This window comes from Neoarius graeffei, chromosome 1, assembly GCF_027579695.1.
Source record: "Neoarius graeffei isolate fNeoGra1 chromosome 1, fNeoGra1.pri, whole genome shotgun sequence".
NCBI classification, from domain to species: domain Eukaryota; kingdom Metazoa; phylum Chordata; class Actinopteri; order Siluriformes; family Ariidae; genus Neoarius; species Neoarius graeffei.
Genome location: NC_083569.1, coordinates 34,874,567 through 34,899,529, shown reverse-complemented (window position 1 = coordinate 34,899,529; position 24,963 = coordinate 34,874,567). Strand labels below are relative to the sequence as shown.

The window sequence follows — 24,963 nt, the reverse complement described above, 5'->3', positions numbered from 1 at the left end:
GCACCCAAAACTCGCACGGTTTTGGAGTGGGGCTGAAGTGAGCCCAACCGAGCCAAGCGGGGCTAGGGGCGTGAGGAGACACTCCCCTGTGCACTGATTGGTGAGGAGGAGTGTCCTCACATGCCCACACATGCCCCGCGAGCACCCTGGGATCTGTAAACACCATAAACCCGGAAAAAGAAGAATTACGAATTATGAGAATTTCTGAAGCCTTATGCGCCTCGCCTCATCTATACGCTCTTGCCAGTATCTGTTGGCGTTGTCGGTGACAACAAGCCACAGCACCAAGACCAGCAACACTAACGACTCCATGTCCTCCATGTTTATTGTTTACTATCCGGGTCATGAGACTACCGCTTAAAAGGTCACTGATGTCACTGTTTGCGTCGCCTAACGACATAATGTGACGTCCACCCACTTTCGCTAACTCCACCCAATGTGTCCACCCACTTCCAGCCAGCACGGTTCAGCGCGGTTGTAGTCGAAATGCAACTCCAACAGCCCCACTCAGCTCGACTCAGCCCAACTCAGCACGGCACGGCTCAGCCCAACTCAGCCGCATTGGTAGTGGAAAAGCGGCAATAGTTTGCCAAGGCTGGTGTGAAAGAAATCAAGTGGCATGCACAGAGCCCTGATCTTAACCCCACTGAACATGTTTGGAATTAACTAGAATGCTAACTGCACCCCAGGCCTCCTTCACCAACATCAGTGCCTGACCTCAGTAATGCTCTTGTGACTGAATGTGCATATCCCCACAGCCACACTCCAAAATCTACTGGAAAGCTTTCCCAGAAGATTGGAGGTTATTAACAGCAAAAGAGGACTATATCTGGCATGGGATGTTCAGAAAGCACATATGAGTTTGATAGTCAGGGGTCTACAAACTTTTGTCCATATAGTGTATTAATTTTTGATTTGTTTTCAGGAAGAATCCCTGTAATTATGGAATTTACTGTTCTTGGGATGCACTCAAGATTAGGAAGCCAGACTGTAGAAGACAATAAAGGAGGACAATAAAAGAGAGGCAGTAATTCCAAAGAGGCAGATGGCACAGTGAAATGCATATTTATCAGCAGTTGTAAATCATAGCATGCTGGGCATACAGGTGAGGCTGCCAGAGCCAAAATCTAAGGACTCACTCTGTTCCAGTATGGTGAATTTCAGAATTAATGAATTTCAAACAGAAATCCTGTTTAGATGTCGACCAGAATACTTACACCCTTTAACACCTGCTGGTATCAATGGCTGCCATGAGGAAAGTTTTCTTTAATGCACTTTTGCCTGACTAATGACACAATTTCCATTGTTGTATCACACATAAAAGCCATTGGAGGGCAATTCCATGTAAATGTCAACCTCACCATGCAAAAATAAAGCAATATGTAATACATCAAAACCACTCCCAGAGATATCACTTAGGCCTGTATTTTACAGATGTGAATAAGTTGAACCAATTTGTAACCAACCTAATATGTCACTGTCAGTCTTTCTTTCTTATAATGTAAAACCCAAGCTAAAATCAACTTTGATCATGTACAATTCTATATTATTGCCACAAGCCACAGAAATGTATGCTAAAATCCACAAAACAGCAAAACAATAGCCATCCTAAATATTATTTAAGAACTTTGATAGTTTTAGCTGATATTTAGAGAGTTTTTCAAAGGGTTATGGTGGTTAAATTGCTGATTTTCTAAACATATGCCATGTCTATTTCAGACGCGTCACATCCATAATGGAATTTCGTCACATCCATAACGCTGACTTTTCTTTCCGAAACTCTGCATGAAGTACAAAATATTTTAAACAAAGATTTTTTAATATTCACCTTGGACCCCTCTATCAAATGGATATCTCCATTTCGATATTAGGTTTACAATTTCACAGAGTTTGATAAAAATGTACAGTCACCCAAGAAAAGTGATACTTTTTCTGTCACATCCATAACGCATCTTTTATTGGCATTTTCTGGCATGCCCTAGATGTACTATGGGAATTGTTCTTGTTCTATCACTTCTCCAGTATGGTACAGCCTTAAAATATGCAACACCTGTTTAAATACTGGGAGACAATAAAACATGCATTGGGTCATTTGTTGCCATTTTGAGTTCAAGTGTCACGTCCATAATGCTGGAATTGCTCTGGAGTGGAATTGTGTGAGGTCAAATTACCAATGGAAAGGCATATTCACACTGTGCCTGCTTCTCCTTTCCATGAAATAATCAAGGTAGCAACACAAGGTGTCGTTTCTCTCTTTCCGGCTCCCATCTGAGACCTTCATCAGACTTTACCATAATTACCTCAGATAAGCTGTCAATCTCTCCTAATTACAGCTTCCCCTCCCATTTTGATTACACACAGGACACCAAACCAAACATCAAATCAGATCATACCAAATAACCATCGTCTATAATAAATATGGGTGTAATGCCTACTCATGTGTGTGAGACATCATTGAGCTCATACTGTATCTCTGCATTTGTTCTTTGCAGTGGATTTCAGTTGGGTTTATGCACTATTTACGAGTATGTTGCAACTGGAAATGGTAATTGGGTAGGAGAAGCAAGAAATGTGTCAGGTAATGAAGCATCTTGCTGCTTGCTGTGAATAGGGATCTGATGGCTACCCCTGCACATGCATATACAGTGCATATGTACAGAAGACCATGTTACCAAAAGCAGGGACAGTTGACTGATGACCTGGAGTTATTGGAAAGTTGGAGATGACAATAGCCATGTTTTCAAGGACTGCAATAAGCTTATTGAATGTGATTTAAGTGGACCTATGACCTATGTTTGTGACCTATGAAGGTTACATGACACCCAATAAAATACGGAGCTGTGCAAATTACACAAACATTCTGCTATTAAAAGGAGAGCAGTTTTAGACCAGTGGTCATGTTTATTTAGTAGTTAGTGGAAGATTGTTCAAATCCTTAGGCACTGAGCAAAACCCTCATCTGTGTAGCTTTGTGCTTGGTTTAGACTCTTGATCTATCTTACTTTGTCTACCGACTATATGAATGTATGGAAGGATGCACATTTATGACCACAACCCACAGTCAGTTATACTGTAAATAAGTAAAATGTGAAGTATTATTTTATTACTGGAAATTATTAATACATTCTTATGTTGCCAGCAAAAAAAAAAAACAGAATATATGACCATTCTGATGTTTCTCTTTGTTCAGTGGATAATCTCAACTACATACTGTAAACTTGTACCCAAGAACCACTGCTATAAGCATAAAGACTAAAATGCTCAGTCTGAACATCCTTTCGAACACAATACTGTTTTGCCCGTATGATATATAATACACAGAGGTGGTTGAGTCATGACTTTAATGATCAATTCCATCATCCAATTTCGTATCTCAAGGTTTCTTCCTTATGTTGTTTCAGGGAGTTGTTCTTTGCTATTGTTTCCTCTGGCTTGCTCATCAGAGATCTAAAACTGTATCTGGATTTCTGTAAAGCTGCTTTATGACCAATGTCTACTGTTAAAAGAGCTATACAAGTATAAAATTAAATCGAAGTGAATACCAGAGTAGCAGTGGCCTTTAGTTGCTGTGGATGTGATCAAGGCAAGGAAAACTAGAAGCAGAGAGAAAGAGTGGGAGGAACCATAAAGAGGGAGCAACAGAAAAGTGTGGGAGGAAAAAAGTGCAATACAGGAAGGTGCAAAAGGGTGCAGGTTAAGCAAGAAAGAGAGCAAGCAGGGTTTAATGATGACATCCTGAGAGCATGGATGGCACTGCTGCTGTTCTAGGCATCAGAGAATAATATCCTGCTGAGTACACGCATAATTTATTACTGCAATCTAATCACCTTCTTCAAATGAGTTCCAAATGAGTTCCAATGGAACTCATTAGCAGCCACTTTGATGAAGATCAGCTCAGACAATAAAGATAGTGATGGCCGAGAGCAGAGGCAAAATCAAGAAATGGACATAAACAACTAAGCGTGGGGACTTGAGTCAAAATAGTTCAGCCAGTTAGACTCTGTGTGGCACAAGACATTTGTCAGCCACTCACTTATAAACTTTGCAGCAGAATGGGCAAAGTTGTGTAGCTCTGTAGAGCTCTGTTTCTTTTTTCTGATGAAGTCAACCAACAAGGCATTAATTGAATGGTAGCCTAGTTTTGGGGGTATTGAACATACTTGAAAGAATATTGTGTCACAACACCAAAGTCAATTCAGTATATATCTAACATGCTGTATAATACAGAAAGAAACAGAATCCATTTGAGTTGTGTGCTTAAATGATGAGTAATGAAAGTAGACAAAAGTCTCAGAACTAATTGCAAATTCGGTCCAGCTTGATATTGCTTCTTCATCATAAAACATGATAGTCCTGTAGCAATGGTTTTGTAAAAGTCATTGCGAAGATTTTGTGTAAGCAGTTGTAGCCAGGGGCGCCGCTGGGGGGGGGGGGGGGGGGGGGGAGTTAGGACAATTCTAAGAGCCTGGCACTGACAGGGGGACCTGTGAGGGATATTAATATTATTTTAATAGTATTGCCTTGTGTAAGTTTTTGAAATAAAATATTTCATTTCATCTCATCTCATTATCTCTAGCCGCTTTATCCTGTTCTACAGGGTCGCAGGCAAGCTGGAGCCTATCCCAGCTGACTACGGGTGAAAGGCGGGGTACACCCTGGACAAGTCGCCAGGTCATCACAGGGCTGACACATAGACACAGACAACCATTCACACTCACATTCACACCTACGGTCAATTTAGAGTCACCAGTTAACCTAACCTGCATGTCTTTGGACTGTGGGGGAAACCGGAGCACCCGGAGGAAACCCACGCGGACACGGGGAGAACATGCAAACTCCACACAGAAAGGCCCTCGCCGGCCCCGGGGCTCGAACCCAGGACCTTCTTGCTGTGAGGCGACAGCGCTAACCACTACACCACCGTGCCGCCATATTTCATTTCATCTATTAAAATATGCAAATTATACATGGTTATGATTTGCTATAACATTTTTCTTGAATTATTTATGACATTGTCATTTCACCCCTCCACCCTTTTTACTAATGGTACAGTCTGATTCTGGGAGTGGGACACGTGAAATGTGTAGCTCCGTGTATGCACAGCGATGTTAGCGCAGCTTAGATCAGCTGTCAGTTTTTCTATGTGCGCAACAGAGGTGTACATTCTAGAAGTTGCTAAGCAGGAGCAGGTGTGATAAATTATGAAGTCCGGATATCACACTGTGTGTGAAAAAAAATCACCTTTTTTCATAGGTATCTTTATTGTATAATTAAGTCTAGATGTTTTGCCATTGTTCATGTGTGGATTTGTTGATATTGTTAAGTATTTAACTTTAATATTTTGCACATTAGCTGTGGTCATAGATATCATTGCTATTGTTCATGTGTGGATTTATTGATACTGTTGCTAAGTATTTAACTTGAATATTTGAACATTTGCTGTGTTTTCTAATAAATGTGTGATGCCTAAAAGAAACCAAAAACACTTAGTGGATTTCTTGCAGTGCACTATGTAATTGTATCAAAAAACTAGTGTAGTTATTCATCAAGGCATACATTTGATCACATACAGTAAGTCAACAAATGGAGGAAACAAAGGAATACATTTTGTAATCCTGATTATTGATGATGTTTGCTGGAGGGCGCTGGAGTATCCATAATGTGCATACAGAATGTTATAAATCCATACTGATACAGTGATGCATGCAATTTCTCTCAACACAAACATTTGGATTGAATGAACTCCATAGGCTACTGAGTGGCCTAATAATAGTTGCTCATAAAAGAAAAAAAATTATATATATATATATATATATATATATATATATATATATATATATATATATATATATATATATATATATATATTCCATATATATCATGGAATTTTCATTTTAAGGCAACAGTCTATTCAGTCTAATTCTGACAGTTCTGCATTTAAAATGTTCATATACCAAATAATTGTATCACCTAAACTTGCTAGGTAGCTGATCACATGCATAGTAAAGTAGAAGTGCCAGCCAAAAACAGACTTCAAATTCAGTTGCTTGAGCTTGAAAATTTTACCGGGGGGGCCCTAAATTGTAATCTTTCATAGGGCCCAATATTTCTAGCTGCGCCCCTGGTTGTAGCTAACCGATTATTACAACTATTACTCAGAGTTTAGTTACTATGTTTATTTTCATTGTAAATGTAGCTAATATGTTGCTAGTCAGCTAATATTGGTGACATTTTATTTAGATAATTGGTTTCAGACAGTCTACAAACCATCGATAGAGTGTAATGAAGTAGCCCATCATCTGATTCTAAAAAGATCAAATGATGTACATTTTTGTCATAAGAAACAAAACACAAAAGGGCCTGCAGTTACAGGAAAATATTCAACAGCAAGGGGGTGTGATGCATTGCAATGTGGAGGACTGTTACCACCATAAAATTGATTACTTTCCAATAACAGAAGATTCCAGAATGTTTTATTCTTCTAATACTACAATAATTTGCAAATGCTAAGTTTCTATCTATCTATCTATCTATCTATCTATCTATCTATCTATCTATCTATCTATCTATCTATCTATCTATCTATCTATCTATCTATTAACTAATTAAATAATGTTTACTTTTTACCAGTTTATAGTTATGTTTAATGCTATTGAATGTCTGCGAAACATCAATTACCTAGAAGGGCACTCAGTAGAGAGCATATCTCTGTCAAGCCACATATCAACATCAAAATCAAATCACTTGAACATTGGATAATACTAAAGCTGTACACCAAATTTCATCAAAATCAGTTCACTATTTTTTTTTTCTTTATGTTGGGAACAAGCAAAAAAATCCTGGATCCACATACATATTTGGATTTGCATCAAAATTTAATAATTTGTTCCTTGGCCCATGGCCCACCTTTCCCAAAATTTCATCAAAATCCATTCACTACTTTTTGCCTTATGTTGGGAACAGAAAGACAAAACAAACAAACAAATATACAAACAAAAAGGCAAAAACAACCTCCTCCAACAAAGTTTGTGCAGATAATAAGACAAAACATTCAGTTTGCCATGTTAATGAGAAAACACAGATCCCTCTGTCCTGAAGACTTTTTCGTGTCAGAAAATTTAAAGTTATAGTTTTACCTTTCACTGTTACAGACTGTTGACACTGGAGACTCCTTCCAAAAATGTTTAAAAAAAACCCCATATACTTACAGAAAATGTCACCTTCTCAACAATTGCACGTTTTACTTCAGTTTATGGAGTAACCACCATACAAGTCCCTGTGAATGAGATATTAACATAGAAAGGATAAAATTAAAAATGAGTGCATTGTTATAAACCCCTTATTTGCCTTGTAGCCAGTACTACTGTCAAAGCTGAACTGGTATAGAATATTAATGCAGTGTTGTGCTATAAAATGTGCTAATGAAGTCCACATGAACTTACTTAAGGAACAAGAGTCCTAAATTATCCACCAGCCATAAAGAGCTATAACCTGGACTATCCAAATAAAGTGAAAGAAAGAAAAAAGGGACAAAAAGGTAATGTTTAGTAGATAATCTCCAGGCACTATCAACTGTTGAGATTTAGTCATTCTCAATTTTAGTGAGTTGTCTATAATATAACACACACACACACACACTGCGTGGCTAAATTTTGTTGGACCGCATTTAGCTTTGATTATGGCACTCATTCACTGCTCCATTGTGTCAAGACTCTGTGGTGGCCAATTCATGTTTGACAATGATTCCTTATACTCTCTGAACCACTCTGGAGCCCTTTTTTTTGCCTGTACCATCAGGGAAAAAAAATCCATTGATGTGATAACCTGGTCATTCAGTACATTCAGGTCATCAGCTGACTGCATTTTAATGTCCCATAATGTTGCTAAGCCTCGACCTGACCAACTGAAGCAACCCCAGATTATAACACTGCCTCCAGAGGCTTGTACAGTGCACAGCAAAATCCCCAGTGTTGAATTAATACCCAGAGTGTTGATTTAATACCCTATTGTGTTTATATGTGTCCAATTGGACACAAATGAACTCTGAAAGTGTTAATTCAACACTGTAGAATTTGCTGTGTGGTCACTATGCATGATGGATGCATTGCTTCATGTGTATCCCTTCTTACTCTCACACACCCATCGCTCTGGAATAGGGTAAATCTGTACTCATCAGACCACAGGATGTTTTTCCATTGCTCCAGAGTCCAATCTTTATGCTCCCTAGCAAATTGAAGCCTTTTCTTCTGAATAGGCTCACTAACAGGTCATCTTTTTAACGGCCAAACAGCTATTTAGTCCCAATCCCGTGAGTTCTTGTTGCATTGTGAGTGTGGAAATGCTCTTAATTTCATGACCAAACATAGTGGTGAGTTCTACTGTCAATTTTTTAAAATTTATATATATATCTCATCTCATCATCTCTAGCCGCTTTATCCTTCTACAGGGTCGCAGGCAAGCTGGAGCCTATCCCAGCTGACTATGGGCGAAAGGCGGGGTACACCCTGGACAAGTCGCCAGGTCATCACAGGGCTGACACATAGACACAGACAACCATTCACACTCACACCTACGGTCAATTTAGAGTCACCGGTTAACCTAACCTGCATGTCTTTGGACTGTGGGGGAAACCGGAGCACCCGGAGGAAACCCACACGGACACGGGGAGAACATGCAAACTCCACACAGAAGGGCCCTCGCAGGCCCCGGGGCTCGAACCCAGAACCTTCTTGCTGTGAGGCGACAGCGCTAACCACTACACCACCGTGCTGCCCTTTTATATATATATATATATATATATATATATATATATATATATATGATTCAACGTCACCAAGCATTTAAGTGATCTCTGATCATGGTCAGTCAAGTTTTTTTTTTTCTACTGCATTTCTTCCTTGAAGTTGATGGTTCACTACTATCCTTCCAGGTTTTAGTAATGAATTGGGCAGTTCTTTAACCCAATTCCAGTACTTTTCAGCAATCTCCTTAGTTGTTTTCTTTGCTTGATGCACGCCAATAATTTGACCCTTCTGAAACACAGTAACATCTTTTCCACAGCCACGGGATACATCTTCTGGCATGGTTGTTTAAGAAACGAGAAGCTACTCACTGCATCAGTTAGGGTTAAAAGAACTGTTGCCAGCTGAAACATTAATTACTGCAGTAATTATCCAGTCAAAATGGTGGTTCTTTTATTTTGGCCAGGCAGTGTATAGATTAGATTAGATTAGATTAGATTAGATTAGATTAGATTAGATTAGATTAGATTAGATTAGATTAGATTAGATTAGATTAGATTAGATTAGATTAGATTAGATTAGATTAGATTAGATTAGATTAGATTAGATTAGATTAGATTAGATTAGAACTTTATTGATCCCTTTGGGAGGGTTCCCTCAGGGAAATTAAAATTCCAGCAGCATCATTACAGGATAAACAGATAATAGAAAATAGAGAAAACTTCTAGATAAATTAAATTAAGTATTTAAATGTGTATGTATGTACAGTGGTGCTTGAAAGTTTGTGAACCCTTTAGAATTTTCTCTATTTCTGCATAAATATGACCTAAAACATCATCAGATTTTCACACAAGTTCTAAAAGTAGATAAAGAGAACCCAGTTAAACAAATGAGACAAAAATATTATACTTGGTCATTTATTTATTGAGGAAAATGACCCAATATTACATATCTGTGAGTGGCAAAAGTATGTGACCCTCCAGGATTAGCAGTTAATTTGAAGGTGAAATTAGAGTCAGGTGTTTTCAATCAGTGGGATGACAATCAGGTGTGAGTGGGCACCCTGTTTTATTTAAAGAACAGGGATCTGGTCTTCACAACACATGTTTGTGGAAGTGTATCATGGCACGAACAAAGGAGATTTCTGAGGACCTCAGAAAAAGCATTGTTGATGCTCATTAGGCTGGAAAAGGTTACAAAACCATCTCTAAAGAGTTTGGACTTCACCAATCCACAGTCAGATTGATTGTGTACAAATGGAGGAAATTCAAGACCATTGTTACCCTCCCCAGGAGTGGTTGACCAACAAAGATCACTCCAAGAGCAAAGCGTGTAATTGTCGGTGAGTTCACAAAGGGCCCCAGGGTAACTTCTAAGCAACTGAAGGCCTTTCTCACATTGACTAATGTTAATGTTCATGAGTCCACCATCAGGAGAACACTAAACAACAATGGTGTGCATGGCAGGGTTGCAAGGAGAACAAAAAGAACATTGCTGCTCATCTGCAGTTGTTAAAGATCAGGTGAACAAGCCAGAAGGCTACTGGAAAAATGTTTTGTGGATGGATGAGATCAAAATAGAAGATTTTGGTTTAAATGAGAAGCGTTCTGTTTGGAGAAAGGAAAACACTGCATTCTAGCATAAGAACCTTATGCCATCTGTGAAACATGGTGGTGGTAGTATCGTGGTTTCGGCCTGTTTTGCTGCATTTGGGCCAGGATGGCTTGCCATCATTGATGGAACAATTAATTCTTAATTCTCATCTCATCTCATTATCTCTAGCCGCTTCATCCTGCCCCACAGGGCCGCAGGCAAGCCGGAGCCCATCCCAGCTGACTACGGGCGAAAGGCGGGGTACACCCTGGACAAGTCGCCAGGTCATCACAGGGCCAACACATAGACACAGACAACCATTCACACTCACATTCACACCTACGGTCAATTTAGAGTCACCAGTTAACCTAACCTGCATGTCTTTGGACTGTGGGGGAAACCGGAGCACCCGGAGGAAACCCACGCGGACACAGGGAGAACATGCAAACTCCACACAGAAAGGCCCTCGCTGGCCATGGGGCTCGAACCCAGACCTTCTTGCTGTGAGGTGACAGCGCTAACCCCTACACCACCGTGCCACCCTGAATTCTTAATTATACAAGCAAATTCAAAAGGAAAATGTCAGGACATCTGTCTATGAACTGAATCTCAAGAGAAGGTGGGTCATGCAGCAAGACAACAACCCAAAGCACACAAGTCTTTCTACCAAAGAATGGTTAAAGAAGAATAAAGTTAATGTTTTGGAATGGCCAAGTCAAAGTCCTGACCTTAATCCAATCGAAATGTTGTGGAAGGACCTGAAGCGAGCAGTTCATGTGAGGAAACCCACCAACATCCGAGAGTTGAAGCTGTTCTGTATGGAGGAATGGGCTAAAATTCCTTCAAGCCAGTGTGCAGGACTGATCAACAGTTACCGGAAATGTTTAGTTGCAGTTATTGCTGCACAAGGTGGTCACACCAGATACTGAAAGCAAAGGTTCACATACTTTTGCCACTCACAGATATGTAATACTGGACCATTTTCCTCAAAAAATAAATTACCAAGTATAATATTTTTGTCTCATTTGTTTAACTGGGTTCTCTTTATCTACTTTAAGGACTTGCGTGAAAATCTGATGATGTTTTAGGTCATATTTATGCAGAAATACAGAAAATTCTAAAGGGTTCACAAACTTTCAAGCACCACTGGAAGTATGTGCACATTGCATGCATGCTAACATTTTTGTTGGCTAGTCATGCTAGCAGTTGTTCAAGTTCATGGGTTTGTCATTAACTTTCAACAGCATGTATTGATATAATCCATTGGGGAAGTAAGTTTTTGTGGACCCCCCCGAAAAAAACTCCATCACTCATAGCCCAATTGGTTCAAATTTTCTGCTCCAGCAACCAGAAATGAATTGAACATTTTGGGAACTACGCCAAAAATCTATATTTCTGTATGTATATTCTCTTCATGGTTCTGTGTAAACCACCATTCAAAGTGTTCTGAAGTTTGTAGCTTTATAAGCTTTCCAGATATGTATTTGTTCAATTGTGGCTAGACACAAATACCTACAACTATGCTTCAAAATCTAATGAAAAGCCTTCCCAAAAGAGTGCAGATTATTATCACAGGAAAGGGAGACTAAATCTAGAATGTGTGTGTGATGGTTAAGTGTCCACAAATATTTGGCCACATAGTGTATCTACCACTTTCTTTGATTGCTTTGATTGCCAAATCAGTTATTTTCTCAAATTTCCTCTTCCTGACTCACACTGTCTGTCTCTCCCTCAGCCCTCAGTGCAAAACCTCTCCTTCTTCTCTATAGATAGAATGGTGTCACAAGTAGGGATGCATTGATACTCATATCAAATATCAGTCAGATGCTGTGATTTTTACCCATAATCATAAAGAATGCTCAGATACTGTTATCTAAAATCAGGTGATGATATGTTTCATAAGCCCTAGCGTACATTGTCACATGAATAGAACACAAGAACTAACAGTGATTTGGATGTATTTCATGATTAATGCTTGCCATCAAGGCAAAGCAGACTGCTAAATGTGCTCTGAAAATTTTCAAGAGCAGGAACTACAGCATTTTGTTATGATACAAGTAACCTGATAAAAATTCTTCAACATTGTAAGACTTTGAGTGGGTGGGTGGAGCACAGAAGTACGGCAGGCCAGAACTGAATTACCAAAACTCTTTATTGTGACACTTTTCAGTCAACCACAAACTCCCAGCCACACAGACCTGCACACAATCAGTCGTCTGGTTGGGGAGAGAGCTCCCTTCCTCTGCTCTCTCTCTCCTTTTATAGGGCGCAGTCACTGGGGAAGACACACAAACAGAGGTTAACTAACATCAGGTGTAGTGATTCTGCCACTTACCTTCCCTGACTCCCCCCTCCGTTCACAGACCAACGCTTGACCATGCCCCCACTGCCACATACCCCCACCGCCCAACTCAGGCTGGGGAGCCATCCAGCCTGCAGCCGACTCCCCCCCCCCCCTTGACGGGAGAGGAAGTCTGCCATGACCATCTGCGCCCCTGGCCTGTGGATCACCTTTAAGTTAAAGGGCTGGAGTGCCAGATACCAACGGGTGATCCGCGCATTGGCATCCTTCATGCGGTGGAGCCACTGGAGGGGCGTGTGGTCCGAACAGAGGGTGAAAGGGCATCCCAGTAGGTAGTAGCGGAGGGTGAGGACCGCCCACTTGATGGCAAGGCACTCTTTCTCTATAGTGCTGTAGCGGCCCTCATGCACCGACAGCTTTCTGCTGATGTAGAGCATGGGACGATCCTCCCCCTCCTCGGACAAAACAGCCCCCAGCCCCCTGTCCAATGCGTCTGTCTGCAAAACAAAGGGGAGAGTGAAGTCAGGGGAGTGTAACAGTGGCCCCCCGCACAGTGCAGCCTTTACCTCAGAGAAAGCCCGCTGGCATTGCTCCGTCCACTGGACCAGATCTGGTGCTCCCTTGTTAGTGAGGTCAGTCAGCGGGCTGGTGACATCCGAATAATTAGGTATAAACCTACGATAGTAGCCAGCCAGCCCCAGGAACTGTCTCACCCCCTTTTTGGTCTTGGGCCTTGGGCAGGCCGCAATCGCAGCTGTCTTATTAATTTGGAGATGCACCTGCCCATTGCCCAAGCGGAAGCCCAGATACTGTACTTCCACCCGCCCAATCGCACACTTCTTCGGGTCGGCTGTGAGACCCACTCACCTCAGCGACCTAAGGACGGCCCTTAGATGTTGCAAATGCCGCTGCCAGTCATTACTACAGATTATAATGTCATCCAGGTATGCGGTCGCATAGGTGGCGTGGGGGCGGAGGACCCTATCCATAAGCCACTGGAACATAGCGGGCACCCCAAACAGCCCAAAAGGAAGTGTGACAAACTGGTGTAAGCCAAACGGTGTGGAAAAGGCCATTTTCTCTCGGGATAATGGAGTCAAGGGGATCTGCCAATATCCCTTTGTCAAATCCAGTGTTGAATAAAAACGAGCTGTGCCTAGTCGATCAAGCAACTCATCAATATGAGGCATTGGGTATGCATCGAATTTAGACACCGTGTTGACTTTTCTATAGTCCACACAGAACCGGACTGACCTGTCAGCCTTGGGAACCAAGACCACAGAGCTGCTCCAGTCACTGTGGGACTCCTCGACGATGCCCATGTCGAGCATGGCCTCGAGTTCTTCCCGAACCACCTTTTTCTTGTGTTCGGGCAGCCTGTAAGGGCAGCTGCGCACTATCACCCCCGGGGGTGTCTCAATGTGGTGTTCTATGAGGCGGGTGCAGCCGGGCAGGGGTGAGAACACATCCGAAAATTCGGCTTGCAACTGGACAACCTCCGTGAGTTGGGTCGAGGAGAGGTGGTCTCCACAGGGGACCGGAGTGGTCAATCTTCCTTTTTGAACCTCCGGCCCCAGCTCCGCCTTCTCTGGAACCAACGACACCAACACCATGGGGACCTCCTCATTCCAAAGTTTTAGCAGATTGAGGTGGTAAATCTGTAACGCCCCACCCCTGTCCATTTGCCTCACCTCATAGTCGACATCCCCGACTAGCCGTGTGACCTCAAAGGGTCCTTGCCACTTGGCGATCAATTTGGAGCCCGACGTGGGCAACAGCATGAGTACTTTATCTCCCGGTGCAAACTCCCTAAGGCGCATGCCCCTGTTGTACAGGCAGACTTGCCATTCTTGGGCCTGCCACAAATTCTCCTGGGTTAGGTGTGTGAGTGTGTGGAGTTTTGCGTGCAGGTCAATAACATTGAATTTCGTTTTTACTCGTTGAAGGTCCCTCCTCCCAATTTTCCCGCAGTACATCTAGGATGCCACACAGCTTATGGCCATATAATAATTCAAATGGGGAGAACCCCGTGGAGGCTTGTGGGACCTCTCACACTGCGAATAACAGGGGTTCGAGCCATTTATCCCAGTTGCGTGCGTCCTCGCTTACAAATTTTTTAATTATATTTTTGAGAGTGCGATTACACCGTTCGACTAAACCGTCTGTTTGTGGGTGATAAACGCTGGTGCGGATCGGCTTAATTCCCAGTAACCTATACAGTTCGCGCAGTGTGCGTGACATAAACGTAGTGCCTTGATCAGTCAGAATCTCTTTGGGGATTCTGACTTGGGAGATGACATGGAAGAATGCTTCCGCAATACTACGTGCTGAGATATTGCAAAGAGGCACTGCTTCCGGGTATCGCGTTGCATAGTCCACCAGAACTAAAATAAAGTGATACCCTCGTGTTGACCAATCTAATGGCCCGATGAGATCCATCCCAATTCTTTCGAACAGGGTCTCGATTAATGGCAGAGGGCGCAAAGGCGCTTTTGGAATGGCCGCTGGATTTACTAACTGGCATTCACGACACGCCGTACACCACCTACAGACATCACCGCGAATCCCTGGCCAATAGAACCGGGCCATTATTTGGGCTAGTGTCTTATCCTGCCCCAAGTGTCCAGCCATGGGATTAAAGTGAGCCGCCTGGAATACCAATTCCCGGTGGCTCTTTGGGATCATAAGTTGTGTAATCGTTTCCTTAGTCTGAGTGTCCTGCGTCACTCAGTATAATCTATCCTTCATAAAGGAGAAATAGGGGAAGGCCGGCATTGCATTTGGCTGAAGCGTTTGACCATCGATTACTCTCACTTGGTCAAATGCATGCTGCAGAGTCTCGTTTCGTGACTGCTCTAACGGGAAATCCGCGAGGGATTCCCTGAGAGAGGGAGGAGGAGCCTGCTGCTCCTCACTCTGACATGGAGATGTCATAGACGGCTCTGTGACAGCTGATCCCGCCAATGTCACACCATGACCTCCCCCTGCTGAACTACGGCAGGACCCACTCTTCACTAAGTGAGTCATTAACTCCCGAAATCCCGGCCAATCAGTCCCCAAAATTATCGAGTGGGTAAGGCGAGGATTAACCACTGCCTTTACACTAAATTTTTCCCCTCGAAATAGAATGTGGACTGACACTAAAGGGTAGTTGTGAACATCTCCATGCACACACAACGCCTTCACCAATTGTGCTCCCCCCAATGCCTCATCTTGCACCAGGCTTTGGTGGATTGAGGTCTGATTACAGCCGGAGTCCACCAATGCCTGATACGTATCCCCTTGGACACTCACCGGCATGCGATATGCTCTGGCCCGATCGAGGGTGGTTCCTGGTGTGTCGGGGATCCAGACCACTGCCCCCACCTACATTGCCGAGCACTGATGCTGGAGGTGCCCTGGCTCCCAGCAGCACCAGCAAACTGGCCCGGGCTCTCTCTCTGCACCGGCGCTCTGGGGCTCACTCACCTGAGGGGGGGGGAGACAGACATGGAAGCGGGAAACAGGAGGGCACTGCGGGTGCGGCGGGCCGGCTGGGGTGGAGCCGGCCCCTACATCCGCGGTGGGGGAACAGGGCGAGGGCGAGACACAGAAGGGGAGGGGGGGAGAGAGAGAGAGGAAAGAGAAGAAGAGGAGATCTGCAATCCTGCTGTGGGAACAGCCACCAAATGATCCTCTGCCAACTCGATGGCCTGATCCAGCGATGCCGGACGATGGCACTGGACCCACTCCGTGGTCCCTTCGGGAAGTCAGACGATGAACTGCTCCAGTGCCACCAGATCGATGATTCCCTCAGCGTCACGGTTGTCAGCCCTCAGCCACCGCCAGCAGGGCTCCCGGAGTTGCTGGCCAAACGTGAATGGGTGGCTGACCTCCTGTAGGCGTAGAGCACGGAAGCACTGGCATTGTTGTTCTGGGGTGCGCCCCACACGCTGGAGGACGGCCCAGCGCAGGTCCGCATAGACCAGCTGGCTGTCAGCGGGGAGCTGTAGCGCGGCCAGCTGCGCCTCACCTGTTAGCAGGGGGAGGAGGTGTGCCACGCACTGTTCCACTGGCCAACACCAGGCCTCTGCTGCTTGCTCGAAGAGCGCTAGGAAGGCCTCGGGGTCATCGTGCGGGCCCATCTTCATTAGAGTGAGGTGGGGAGGGCCCGCAGCAGTGGAGGTGGTGGACCCCACCAACGCGAGGAGGTGCCGGAACGCCTGACGATCTTCCTGTTGTGTCAGCACCAGGGCCTCGAACCTTTGCGCTTGCTCCTTTCGGAGGGCGACCAGCGCCTGGTGCTGGCTCTGTTGGGCCGTGGCGAGGGCGTGGATCAGGTCCGCGAAGGGGGAGGACTCCATGGGGCTGTTCTCCTCTGTGCTTCTTCCCGGGTTTCGCCACCACTGTAAGACTTTGAGTGGGTGGATGGAGCACAGAAGTATGGCAGGCCAGAACTGAGTTACCAAAACTCTTTATTGTGACACTTTTCAGTCGACCACAAAGTCCCAGCCACACAGACATCAGTCGTCTGGTTGGGGAGAGAGCTCCCTTCCTCTGCTCCCTCTCTCTCCTTTTATAAGGCACAGTCAGAGTTGTGCTGGGAATCGAACCCGGGTCGCTGGTGTAGTGATCCAGCAAACCCCCACTAGGCCACCAGGGGAATGACTCAAGTGCAGAGGCGTGAGGCGAAAGTAGAGTATCAAAAAAACCAGTTTATTTACACTATATACACTCCAGGGCAAAAAACAAAAAGTATAATCCAAAGCTGAGAAGACAAAGGGAAAAAAATTAAAAATCCAACAATTCAAAGTCCAAAAAAAAGGAAAAGGCAAAAATGCAAAACGCTCAGAAGATCCAAAAGTACAAAGTTCAAAGAAAGCAAAAAATATCAAAAACACAAGGGCACAGGCAAGGTGCATGGGACAGCAGAAACTAGCACTAGACAGCATAGCATAAAGACTCCGTGACTAGGGAACAAACAGAGGAGTATTTATACACAAAATAAATTGAACACAGGTGACGATAATGAAGACAAACAGGTAATCAACACAAACACAAAACACAGGAACAGTGGCGGCCTCTAGAGGCCAAAACAAACATGACAAGAAAAGGAAATAACAGCGGCCTCTAGAGGCCAAAACAGTCCCAGTCCTAACACAGTCACTGGGGAAGACACACAAACACAGGTTAACTAACATCAGGTGTAGTGATTCTGCCACTTACCTTCCCTGACTCCGCCCTCCGTTCACAGACTGATGCTTGACCACACCCCCGCTGCCACAAACATGAAACTCAGAAAACGTGATCATTTCTAGTAGTACATAGCAGCAACCATTTGCAGCAAATGCTGGCTAGATGAGAAGACGAGGTGAGTTAAAATAACAGCTTTAACCAATATGCTGTTTTTGATGATCAGCCACTATTGGTCACTGAAACACAGGATTCCAATAAAATGGATTAAAAAAAAGTCCTTTATTACAGCTACACTCACCTGATTTCCATTGCAACCCTACTCAATCCAAGCTAACTAGCAAATGCACTTTAATTCAGCTAGGTGACATTACAAAGAATGATCCTATAAGTATGGTGCCATATTAGGGCCACTGTAGGTAAAAAAAATAAATAAAAATACCCTACACACTTGAAATTTGCATGATCAAATTTGTAAATTGGGTGGGGGGGGGGGGGGGGGTCATATTACCTGAGACCACAGTCATGTGCTTCCTGGCTGCAGTGAATTCTGGAAAATGTAGTTGAAAATCTCTTTGCACTTCATTCTTTTACCTGTATGATTGAGGAGGAAAGACTGCATTTCTTATAACTCTCAGCTCAGTCATTTCAAAGTAACAGAGATTTGGGCAAATGAGAAGAATCCATGCACTGAAAGTTATGGAAAACTGCTGTTGCACAAAAATCATACATGTAAATAGCTAAGACAAAAAGGACATGGGTAAATAAAAATATGTGGTTTATATATCTATCTCCCTTTGCATCCAAGAAGCACAACAATCACAAGCTGCAGTGCATTCTGGGAAATGTAGTGAAATTCTTTTAGTACTTTATTATTTTATATTGTGATCAAAGAGGAAAGGAAAGCATTAGGAAAGCATTTCCTATAACTCTCGTCATCTGTGGCATCTGTAGTGAGATGATCAAACTTTGCAAAGTGAAGTTATCTGGTTCCTTAACAAAAAAAACAAAACACCTTTTTCAAGTTGTTGTTTTTTTTCTCATAAAATCTTTAATCTCTGAAATTCTAAGGTGTTTTTCCCCCTTGGAATATTACTCCTTCTGTCAGCTATTTTTTTTATATAAATTTATTTTTAAACAATAGCCCTAATATGCCATTGTATTTAAGCCTAAGCTTATGAACACACACAGAGAATGTTCCCTGACATCTCTGATTGAGTAATATTAAGTAGGTTACTCATTTTGGTATTAGTGTTGGCAAGTACCAAAAACATACTTGTATTCAGTTTGAAAAGTGGTATCGATGCATCCCTCTTCACAAGGGTGAGGCATTTGGAAAACATAAACGTGTACCAGCCACAGTTATAAAATCAGCGAAGAGGGCAATGTAGGGAATCCAAAGACAGAAACATACAGTATATGCAGACAAACAATTAGAATGATAAAGGTATATACTAAACATGAAGGATTGATATTGCACACAATACTATGACAAGACCAAAATAGGCAGTCCTCAATGAGACACAGGTGTGTGGTGTGATCGAGGCCGGGGAGATAGTAGGCCAACGGCATAGAGCACTGGAAATCACCACTAGGAGTGGGACTGGAGTGTAGTCTTTCACTAGGACTGTTTGGTTGCAGAGTCTGGTTTGTTTAGAGTACACTGTTTGAAACTAATTTTAGCTTACCTAAGATGTCTAAGTTAAAATAAAAAGACAATCATCCTCCATCTTACTTGAGATTGTGGATTCTGCCTGTATCAGTTCTCACTTCCACCTCTGTGTGACTTGTTTATATTCATAAGCTGTCTCAGAACCTGCAGTGTGAACAGAGGGGGTTGAGATGAGGGAGGGTAGGTTTGTCAATATTTTCATGGCATGTTGCCCCACATGCATTAGAGGACTCACAATTACAAGCTACTCCATCATAATGCAGCTCAGACATACTCTTAAAGGCTTTTTCTAAATGTTTTTAATTATTTTTTTTAATGTTCATTTTATTACCAGTATTTATGTAACATTGATTTCTATTTAAATTACTTTCCATAACTGTTATTGATAAGGTATTTTTATTTCTACTTTTGAAAACTTGAATTACAGTCACCTTTTTTTGAATCATTTAATTCCTTTATTCTGTTTAGCATTGAAACACAAGAAATAGACAGTGTATGATCCTTCATCTATCTTGGACAAGTCATAATTAATGATGTTAATGAATGCTTTACACAACACAGAATTGAGAGAGCTGTAGCGAAGTTTCATGAGTTTAAAGCTGTACTATGTGACACAAACGTCAATCTATGTACAAGGCGCAAGATCTTAGAGGCTTGCGTAAGATCCCGGCTAACATATGGAACAGCTGCTTCACTTCCATATGAACAAGAGCTTAAGAAGCTGAAGGCATGTTGGAGTCAGTCACTACGTTTACATGCACATAGAGAGAATCGAATTTCTGCCGTTGCTCGACTGAAATCGAAGTTCAAAATGCTATGTATACACCTTAATTCGGCTGAAATTGAACCGAACTTGATTTCTCGGAATCGAGCTACACGACCTAGTTTATGCGATTTCTGCCGAGCTATTTTGTGCATTGATCATTGTTTTGGAACATTAAGCTACGTTAAGCGTTTTAGGATGTCCCATACCCTATCGAGCTAGTTGTCGAGCTACTTCCGGAAGTGACGAGTGACGAGACCACAAGCGGGAAACACAACAGCCTCGGTCGGCATGACAACGAATCATAACAATGGCATGAATCTTTTCTTTTTGTGGCATTGTTTGCACTGTTAAAATTTAGCTCACTTACTGTATCACCAAATACATCTGTACAGCTGTTGCATAGCTGTGAATTCTGTACATAAACAAGTCATTGTATTTGTGTATATATATATATATATATATATATATATATATATATATATATATATGTGTGTATGTATGTGTGTCCAACATCTGAAGAATGTCAATAAAAACAAAACAATTGAACTTTGTGTGTTTATTAAGACATAAGTTAAATTGTAAGCAATATATATATATATATATATATATATATATATATATATATATATATATATATATATATTTTATTTATTTTTTTTTTTTTTGTAAGCAAAAAATGGACTTTAGAAAAATATTATTCTGCAAAATAAGTTGTCTTACAAAACAGTGGTCTGCGCCGGACAGTTTGTAGCCATAGTCTGTTAGAGCAAGCCTAACAGCTTGAACACGGAACTGCTAGTGTTGCCAGATTGGGGGTTTTAAGTGCATTTTAGCGGATTTGAACATGTTTTGGGCTGGAAAACGTCAGCAGTATCTGGCAACACTATAAGCTCTTCTTCATGACGACAACCGGAAGTGTACCAACACGATGGGGCGTGTAGCGCCACGTGTGGCTCGGGTGCACAGTGCACCTTGCACAATAGCCCGATTTCACTTGTGCATGTAGGATTGGATTTCTCTGGCACCCCTGCGGGGACCCTTTGCTCGATTACCAACAGCAGCTCGATTTGGACGTGCATGTAAACGTAGTCAGTGTCTATGAAGTATGGTAAAAGATGGATGGAAGCAAAGGCACATTACAGGAAGTGATGATGAAGATGAAGAGACAGATTGTGCCTTCATTTACACAAATGAACAGATCAAGAACAGTCTCAAAACAACACCCCTATGTAACATTATTTATAGCCAATACCTTAAGTACATCGGCCACGTTTGTCATGCAGAAAACATAGCACTGACTAAAATATTGCGGTTTCCAAAACCGGAAAGAAAGTACTACATAACCTCTGGGTGAAGATATTGACACTCCTTGGAGTTTCCAATGATCAGGCGAAAAGAATGACCCACTCACGAAATGGGTTTGCTGACTTGATAAGGAAAGGTTTTAAGTTGCCTTTGTAACGGCAACATCCATTTTGTGGCAATACAGATAGAGACAATGTTTTTGTTTCAATCTTTGTAAAGCACTTCTCTGCATAAAAGTACCCATAATATGTATTATTATTATTATTATTATTATTATTATGTTAATACTGGAGCCACTGGCGGCTCATTAATAGGGGCGATTTGGGCGACGCTCTCCCAAACAGGGAGGGAGATTTTTTTTTTATCTACTCCTACTACCACGGCAACAGTAATGTCATTGTCCAATCAGGCTAAGGTCGCGCCTGGTGTAGCCACGCCCTTTTGATGCGATTTCTGTCAGGTTCAGATTTGCCCCAAAATCTCCCATTGACAGTAATGGTATGTACGTTTTTTTCGAAAATCATGCTCCCAATGCATTTTCTATTAGGTTTTATGTGCTCGCACAAGCAGCGTGCTTACGTCATACGCCTGTTGCGCCGCGCAAGTGTTGCCAGATTGGGCGGTTTTAAGTGCATTTTGGCGGGTTTTGAACATAATTTTGGGCTGGAAAACGCAACTTGCGTGGGAAATGTGTGAACATTCTATGAAGAAGATGGCGGCGAGTGTTGAGTGCAACAATACGATAGCATCTCTGAAAGAAGTTCCCTTTAGTCGTCGTACCAATGAGGAGAAAACGGCAATCAAACAGCTAGGACCTCCTAGACCGAATTTAAACATCAAGCAAGTGTCTACGAAGGGGGAGAAGACCTACTCAAGAGGTTTTAACAAGAACTGATACCACCGGAAAACTTGGCTAGCTGGCTGTGGTGTAGTCAATGCTCTTTTTTGCTACCCTTGCATTCTCTTCCACCCTGGAAGTAGCACAGCAGACGGTACAGTGATATCTGATATTTGAATTTACTAGGCAAAAGTTGTTTTTGAGTGTGTGTGTTACCAATGGCAGTTTAACATTGCCATGTTTTTGTTTTACCAATGGCAGTTTAACATTGCCATGCTTGGAATATTTCAGTAGCCTCAAGTTCTCTCTGACTTGGTGTAAATTAAGCATATTTTCAGTTTTTATATTTTGTACAGTATGTGTTCATTGGAGCCAGCAGCACCTTACCTTTTTTCCAACTTGTTAAGCCAAGTTGCACTGACTACAAAACCTTGTGTAACCTTGTGTGTATATAGCTAAATAACTAAAGCCTTTTGTGTTCATTGACATGCTTGTAATACTTTAAATTTCCTTTTAAGGCATGGCTTTCTGGAGGAATTCTTGGGAAAAAAACTGCAGAATTTATTTAGAATTATTATTTGTTGTTAAAATGGTGCAATTCCATATAAAAAAAAACACATAATTAAGCTGCACATGTTTGTTTGATGGTTATGCTTTTCTTCATCTTTTTCAAAACTTAAATAAACACTTGTTTTGGATTTATATCCTGTCACTTTAATTGCATTCTTTAGAATGAAGAAATTAGAATATGTTTATAATTAAGAATGTGTCTACTTATTATAGAATACTGGAATAATATGAGAAAATAAATGAGTAATGTAATATTAATTGATTGTGATGCCAAATGTTTTGCTTTGAAGGCTTCACAATAAATCTTCCTTAGTTTTAGCCTGGCAAGCCAGACTAAATTTGAATATTTGCCACTCGTAGGCAAAAATATTTTTTGCCGCTAGGCGGGTGGGTCTAGTTTACTAGGCTACCTTAGTTTGCCACCTTTAACTTGTTTAGTGTTGCCACCTAGTGGAGAGAAGAGATATTGTCTATATTGATATCTGAATTTACCAGGCAAAAATCTGAATTTACCAGGCAAAAACAAGTTCGGCCAATTGATTTGCTACCTAGGTCAATTTACTTCAGTCCTGTGGACATTTACGGTCCGTGTAGACATAACGGGGGAAAATTGCCCCCCCTGAAAAAAAATTCAGGAGCTGCCACTGACTGGAGCACTAGCTTCTTTACAGCTGTTTTTTTTTTTCTTGAAGTGAAGCTTTTAGTGGAATCATGTCCTGTGCTTTAACATTTGATTACAGAGCAACATGGTCATGCAAAGTCACATTTTGTGTTAACTTGGTTAGTTTCCACTTGCTGTGATGACCACAACATTTTAGTAAAAATAAAGGAGGCTAAATATCCAAAACATGGCAGAGACTAATGCATACAACCTCATAGAAAACAAATATCAAATAAGAATTGTATTCAGAACTGAAGTTCTGATATTTGAGTAGAAACTTTATCAGACAACTAATAAACTACTATGAATGGGGGCACTACGTCAGCGAGGACAAGTTTATTTATATAGCACAACTTCATACGATCCAGGGTGCTTCATGAAAAGTGAAAAATCCATCATATCATACATATCCATCAATCTATCCATCCATTCATTATCTATACTGCTTATCCATCAGGGTAATGGGAGAAGCTGCAGACAATCCCACCTGACTTTGACTGAGAGGTGGGGTACCTCCTGTACAGGTGGCTATCTATCACAGGGGTAACACAGAGACAAACAACCATTCACACTCATGTTCACACCCATGGGCGATTTAGATTAGCCAGTTGACCTAATCCTCATGTCTTTGGACTGTGGGAGGAAACTGGAGCACTCAGGGGAAACCCACACCAGTGGCGGCTGGTAGTCTTTCAAACAGGGGAGGCTGGTCGGTTACGATATTTCCAGATTTTAAAAGAAAAACATCAATTTTGCCCATACTCTTGCCTCTGATCTAGCTGATTGTTGGCAGGGTCACAAACTGTGAAATAATAGGTTCTTTTGGCCCATTAGCCTACTGTCCAATATACATGATGGTGGTGTTGGGGGGGGTATATTTTAACATTTTATATTTTAAAATTGTGGCATGTTGTTTAAAAATTGATCATTATTGAAAGCAGCTCTTTGTCAGGAACCTCAGCAGTAGAGCTGGGTGCCACACATTTCATTCAATGACACTTTCCCTATATTTTACTTATTTTGACTGAGAAATGTTTTATTGACAATTTTGATAACCCTTCACTTTTAATCCAGGTCTGTAGTGTGAAATGTTCTCGGCTGTGTTTTTGTTTAAAAATGTTTTGCAAATTGTAGCGGTGTTTAATTCATATCCAGAAAAATATATATTCCAATATAATATACTCAGCATAAACATTTTAAATATATTCTATATTTTTGGTCCATCCATGACATATTACCAAAGTAGCCTATTTACTGTTGTTGATGTGGGTCACTTGCTGTTAGCCAATTCACTTTCTCGTACTAGGAGAGCTGAAAGGAACGAGTATTATTCCCTACCTTTT

At 41.9% G+C, this 24,963-nt stretch overlaps 1 protein-coding gene across 1 annotated transcript in view; it reads left to right on the top strand.

The window, feature by feature from the left end:
- astn1 (astrotactin 1) overlaps positions 1 to 24,963 on the top strand; it is a 1,125,762-nt gene that overhangs the window by 883,871 nt on the left and 216,928 nt on the right. The gene's annotated exons all lie outside the window — the stretch shown is intronic.